At 52.6% G+C, this 6,944-nt stretch overlaps 1 pseudogene; it reads right to left on the reverse strand.

Moving 5' to 3' along the window:
- Positions 1–586: 586 nt before the first annotated feature.
- On the reverse strand, positions 587–6,665 carry LOC121833554 (annotated as a pseudogene).
- Positions 6,666–6,944: the final 279 nt, after the last annotated feature.

Genomic DNA, 6,944 nt, shown 5'->3' on the forward strand with positions numbered 1-6,944 from the left:
GTCGAGTCGGCTTAATGACATACTGAATCAGACCAAATGTATCTATCAATTCTGTGAACATAGAACACGCGATTTGCTTCTTTCCGCCGTCCCAGTTAACCACGAAAAGTCTGGCAAATTAAAATTGCCTCCCAGAAAGAGGGTGTCTGGTATCACTGATAACATATCTGAGAGTAAAGAAATGCTTGTTTCACTTCCGTCTGGCGGACGGTAGATAGTTCCAAACACCACAGTGTTCCCTTTGGCAAAACGAACGCGACACCACACCGAACTCAGAGTCATTCTCAAATTTAACTGCACAGCTACTCCACCAAGATGAAACCAGCAAAAAGACTCCTCCTCCGTGTCGATGTCTGTCTTTACGATATACCGTAAATCCCGACGGAAAAACCTCAGGGTCAGAGACCGTATCGTCCAACCAAGATTCGGTCCCCATAACAATCTGTGGATTCAAAGTCATTATTAAAGATGCAAGCTCATCAACTTTATTCATGATGTTACGGCAGTTCACAACCAAAACCGTAGGTTTCTCTGGCATATCAACAATGTCATCTTTGCTTGGTCCGTTGATGGGAGGTAGATGTCGTCATTCTGCTACGATCTCGGGATTAGTCGGACGATGCAGGACTGGTTGACACGTGTCGCTGTCCCAGATAAACGTCTGCCCATTTATTACTAACTTATCATAGTTCAAATAGACCCGGTTTTCTTTATTTTGCCTTTTCTCTTTTGCGTAGTTCCAGAGTTGGCGCCGTTTTTCTTAAACTAGGGGACTGAAGTCTTCCGAGACGCTGATCGGGGTATTTTTAAACCTAAATGGCATTTCGCCTCACATTTTCTCTGGCTTTCCAGCCAGCAAAATGCGCGACGATAAGCCGATTTTTTTTTCATCTTTAAATGCTCCCACGCGGTGGGCTCTTTCGATCTCAACATTGTTGATAGATAACGTTTCTTTACAGATGTCCCTTATTAGTTTCTCAGATTCATCCCATGTCTCTTTCCTGGAGTTGTCAGGAACACCAAAAAATACTAAGTTTGATCGTCGACTATTTTCAAGGGGGAACGCGACAGAACAGCACACGACAAAACAGCACGCGACAAAACAGCACGGTCAAAACAGAACGCGTCGAAACAGCACAGAGTCAAAACAGCACGGCGACAAAACAGCACGCGTCAAAATAGCACGCGACAAAACAGCACAGCGTCAAAACGGCACAACGACAAAAGAGCACGTGCCAAAACAGCACGGCGTCAAAACAGCACAGTGACAAAACAGCACGCATGTAGCAACTTCGAGCGCGGTCTTCACCTCTCTCTGCGCAAATAATTTTGAACCTCCCTGACCCTTTCATAGTTTGGTGCTAGGTTGTAAAGGATGGGGGCATACTTGAAGAGATTGGGTAGTTAAAGGTGATATCTTCGCGTCGATGTTGGCCGCGTTGTCTGGTTTTTTTCTGTAGGACCAGAGAAAGCGGAAAAGTTATTGGAAAAAAGAAATTCAAAAGTTCAAGTTATGAACCGTCTGGTTTGCGACGGTCCGGTAAGGTTCCATAGTACTCGTCGTTTCGTAATACCACCAAAGCGTAGAACGCCCCCCCCCCCCCCCCATAAAAAAAAAAAGAAAAGAGCGGTATTTGCGCCGATTACAAATGCATTGATAGAACCGGTAAGATAAGGTGACTTTAATGTTGAGCGTATTCAAGGTGTACCATGGGCACCGATTCTGCGCGGTTCATTCGCCGTGAATAAAATGTGCAGAAAACTCGCGGCTGCAGCTTGCAGGCGAGAAGTCGTTTTGAATTAAATACACAGATTATTTCCGACGAAGGCCTCGATCGAGGGGAAACCGGTGAAGCAGAAACAAGCCATCCGATTAATTAGTTTTTTTTTTTTTTTTGTAGACGACAGTGTTAGCAAATTTGCGCGTCAAAATTAGCAGAACTGCTCGAGAAATAGCCAGAATACGCTAAAGCAAAGGCTTCGGTACTGCCCAGGGCACCTTCATATGCCCATCGAATATACCCCCCCCCCCCCCTCCGACCTTGCTCCCAAGAAAACGGATTTGACAAATCGGCCCTCGACGAGTTGGCTTTCAACGAATTGGCTTAGACCCTCCATTCCTTTACAGTGCCTACAATCAGACATACATTTTAGAGCGGAGCTCTTAGGGGCCCGTTTCTGGCTTGAGCGGTGTCGGCGTCGCCGTCGCCGTCGGCGTCGGCATCGGCGTCGGCATCGGCGTCGCCGTCGGCGTAACTGCGAGGTCACGTGACCCCCGAGGTCACGCGACCCCCTTGAGGTCACGTGACCCCCTCAGGTCACGTGACCCGCCTCAGATCACGTTACCCCCTGAGGCCACGTGACCCCACTGAGGCCATGTGACCCCCCTGAGGTCACGTGACCCCCTTGGGGACACGTGACCTCCCGAGTTCATGTGACCCCCCTGAAGTCACGGGACCCCCGAGGTCTCGTGACCCCCTGACGTCACGCGAGCCCCCTTAGGTCACGTGACCTCAAGTAGTCACCTTTCCCTCAGTACGCTTCCATTTTCCTCCTCAAGAGCTGCGCTCTAACCGGCGTTACAAACGGCTTTTATTTTTCTAACTACATATACGCTATATATAGGGTTCAGCGTTTTCGGCTTAAAGAAAATAAAACCGGGAAAATTACGCCGAATTATTTTTTTCACATTCGGTTTTAACTGAAAAAGGTCAGTATTTTCGAGGGAGTTCGGAGAGGCCGGGAAGGGGGGGGGTATGCTACGACTCATTACTGACCGCATGCCACTTCCTTTTTTTCAGCTTTCAGCTTGTTTTCAGTGTGTCTCCGAGATCGGTTCAACGTTCAACAAAAGCTCCGGGGGCCCAAGGGTCTTCAGGACGATATCTGGGTGTTTCACCTGATATGAAGTTGTGTGCCGAATTCTTTCTTCAAATAAGAGAGTTTAGTCGTGAACTGAACCATGCAAATCAAGGACGTCCGTAAATGCCGCACATATTTAACACCCCTAGCTTCCGTCTACTATAGGAGGGCATACATACGATTGTTTTATTGTCGTTTCTGCGGTCGGCGCGAATTTACCACCCCTCGCAGTCGTGAAAATGGCGAAAAAACGCACTAAGTACAATGCTTTCAAATTTCTGGATTTTGATATTTGCCTCTCCGACCGAAGTGGTAGTGAAGCTCATGTACGTCCAGTGTACGTACAAATACGAGCACACGACGATAATGTCAGATCACGATAGGGTCCCAGTGTGCCTGGCAGAACAGGTCACTTCGGTTGCCACAGACAGCCACATTCCTGGTTTACTCACTATACATTTTAAACAAACGCTTTTAAATACTGCATTTTCGTCAGTATACCGGTTTTCGTCAATACACAGAAAAGAATCGAGAAGTTTATGAGTCTACAAATATTCACCGCAATAAACCGAAAAATTCTGTTCGGAATAAGAACGTTTTTTTATTCCAAACAGAAAAAGGTACGCCGAATATAGAAATAATAAAAACCGAAAATGCCAAACCCTAGCTATATTGTCAATCTCCTGTTTTGACACAGTGTTGTTTTGTCGCGTTGCTGTTTTGACGCCGTTCTCTTCTGTCGCTGTGCCCATATGACGTTGTGCTGTTTTGTCGCTGTGCTGTTTTGACGCTGTGCTGTTTTGACGCCGCGCTGTTTTGGCACGTGCTCTTCTGTCGCTGTGCTGTTTTGACGCTGTGCTGTTTTGTCGCGTGCTATTTTGACGCGTGCTGTTTTGTCGCCGTGCTGTTTTGACGCTGTGCGGTTTTGACGCGTGCTGTTTTGACCGTGCTGTTTTGTCGCGTGCTGTTTTGTCGTGTGCGATTCTGTCATAGTGCCGTTCAAGGTCGTCTAATTTGGCTTCAAGTTTCAACTCACTTTCTTCAACATGTGCCACGCGTCTTTCTAGTACCTTTGTCTTTGAAATTACGCCATCAATCTTATTCTCAAGATCAGCTTGCCGTTTTTCTATGCCTGTTAGCTTTGCCAAAACACTTGCTTGTCCCGACTGCAATTCTAAGAGTATGCTTTCAATTTTTCCCAACTGTTCAGTTTCAGCCTTAGACATGGGACCGGGGTTTGATTCCACGTCCCCTGCCAAGAGGAGCAATATGCCTTCGTGAACAAGACAGGAGTCGAAGAACACGGATGTTAACCCATCAATCACCCCGACACGAAAAAGATAAGAACACCAGTGCAGCATGCGTTCGTTGATAGGGCACGACACTCTCACAAGCAGTACATTACCTGTTCGATAGCATTTAGAGCATTTCAAGTAACCAACCTGATACATGAAGCAACGTGAGTACGGGCCGAAAAGACTGCCGTGCCCCAGTTTTGCCGGACGAGGTAGCTCCCTTTTGTGGCTGTGGCGGGGCGGATCCGGAAGTGTCCCTCGGAGCCTAGCCATCTGCCGGTCTTCAAGGAAACCCAGAAAAGTTTCTGCAGCCTCCGCTGGCTCGAATGGGCTGCCGGTTGACATTGTCGCAAATCCGGATAGTGGCGTCCATGGCTCCGAGATGGGGAACGCCGCCGCCCCGTCGAAGTTCGCCGCGACAGCAAGGATCCCGGCGAGCACCTGATACATGAAGCAACGTGAGTACGGGCCGAAAAGAGTGCCGTGCCCCAGTTTTGCCGGACGAGGTAGCTCCCTTTTGTGGCTGTGGCGGGGCGGATCCGGAAGTGTCCCTCGGAGCCTAGCCATCTGCCGGTCTTCAAGGAAACCCAGAAAAGTTTCTGCAGCCTCCGCTGGCTCGAATGGGCTGCCGGTTGACATTGTCGCAAATCCGGATAGTGGCGTCCATGGCTGCGACATGGGGAACGCCGCCGCCCCGTCGAAGTTCGCCGCGACAGCAAGGATCCCGGCGAGCACCTGATACATGAAGCAACGTGAGTACGGGCCGAAAAGAGTGCCGTGCCCCAGTGGTGCCGGACGAGGTAGCTCCCTTTTGTGGCTGTGGCGGGGCGGATCCGGAAGTGTCCCTCGGGGCCTAGCCATCTGCCGGTCTTCAAGGAAACCCAGAAAAGTTTCTGCAGCCTCCGCTGGCTCGAATGGGCTGCCGGTTGACATTGTCGCAAATCCGGATAGTGGCGTCCATGGCTCCGACATGGGGAACGCCGCCGCCCCGTCGAAGTTCTCCGCGACAGCAAGGATCCCGGCGAGCACCTGATACATGAAGCAACGTGAGTACGGGCCGAAAAGAGTGCCGTGCCCCAGTTTTGCCGGACGAGGTAGCTCCTTTTTGTGGCTGTGGCGGGGCGGATCCGGAAGTGTCCCTCGGAGCCTAGCCATCTGCCGGTCTTCAAGGAAACCCAGAAAAGTTTCTGTAGCCTCCGCTGGCTCGAATGGGCTGCCGGTTGACATTGTCGCAAATCCGGATAGTGGCGTCCATGGCTCCGAGATGGGGAACGCCGCCGCCCCGTCGAAGTTCGCCGCGACAGCAAGGATCCCGGCGAGCACCTGATACATGAAGCAACGTGAGTACGGGCCGAAAAGAGTGCCGTGCCCCAGTGGTGCCGGACGAGGTAGCTCCCTTTTGTGGCTGTGGCGGGGCGGATCCGGAAGTGTCCCTCGGAGCCTAGCCATCTGCCGATCTTCAAGGAAACCCAGAAAAGTTTCTGCAGCCTCCGCTGGCTCGAATGGGCTGCCGGTTGACATTGTCGCAAATCCGGATAGTGGCGTCCATGGCTGCGACATGGGGAACGCCGCCGCCCCGTCGAAGTTCGCCGCGACAGCAAGGATCCCGGCGAGCACCTGATACATGAAGCAACGTGAGTACGGGCCGAAAAGAGTGCCGTGCCCCAGTGGTGCCGGACGAGGTAGCTCCCTTTTGTGGCTGTGGCGGGGCGGATCCGGAAGTGTCCCTCGGAGCCTAGCCATCTGCCGGTCTTCAAGGAAACCCAGAAAAGTTTCTGCAGCCTCCGCTGGCTCGAATGGGCTGCCGGTTGACATTGTCGCAAATCCGGATAGTGGCGTCCATGGCTCCGACATGGGGAACGCCGCCGCCCCGTCGAAGTTCGCCGCGACAGCAAGGATCCCGGCGAGCACCTGATACATGAAGCAACGTGAGTACGGGCCGAAAAGAGTGCCGTGCCCCAGTGGTGCCGGACGAGGTAGCTCCCTTTTGTGGCTGTGGCGGGGCGGATCCGGAAGTGTCCCTCGGAGCCCAGCCATCTGCCGGTCTTCAAGGAAACCCAGAAAAGTTTCTGCAGCCTCCGCTGGCTCGAATGGGCTGCCGGTTGACATTGTCGCAAATCCGGATAGTGGCGTCCATGGCTCCGAGATGGGGAACGCCGCCGCCCCGTCGAAGTTCGCCGCGACAGCAAGGATCCCGGCGAGCACCTGATACATGAAGCAACGTGAGTACGGGCCGAAAAGAGTGCCGTGCCCCAGTGGTGCCGGACAAGGTAGCTCCCTTTTGTGGCTGTGGCGGGGCGGATCCGGAAGTGTCCCTCGGAGCCTAGCCATCTGCCGGTCTTCAAGGAAACCCAGAAAAGTTTCTGCAGCCTCCGCTGGCTCGAATGGGCTGCCGGTTGACATTGTCGCAAATCCGGATAGTGGCGTCCATGGCTCCGAGATGGGAAACGCCGCCGCCCCGTCGAAGTTCGCCGCGACAGCAAGGATCCCGGCGAGCACCTGATACATGAAGCAACGTGAGTACGGGCCGAAAAGAGTGCCGTGCCCCAGTGGTGCCGGACGAGGTAGCTCCCTTTTGTGGCTGTGGCGGGGCGGATCCGGAAGTGTCCCTCGGAGCCTAGCCATCTGCCGGTCTTCAAGGAAACCCAGAAAAGTTTCTGCAGCCTCCGCTGGCTCGAATGGGCTGCCGGTTGACATTGTCGCAAATCCGGATAGTGGCGTCCATGGCTCCGAGATGGGGAACGCCGCCGCCCCGTCGAAGTTCGCCGCGACAGCAAGGATCCCGGC

The sequence above is a fragment of the Ixodes scapularis genome, unplaced genomic scaffold, assembly GCF_016920785.2.
Source record: "Ixodes scapularis isolate PalLabHiFi unplaced genomic scaffold, ASM1692078v2 PGA_scaffold8__174_contigs__length_109621045, whole genome shotgun sequence".
Classification (NCBI taxonomy): Eukaryota; Metazoa; Arthropoda; class Arachnida; order Ixodida; family Ixodidae; genus Ixodes; species Ixodes scapularis.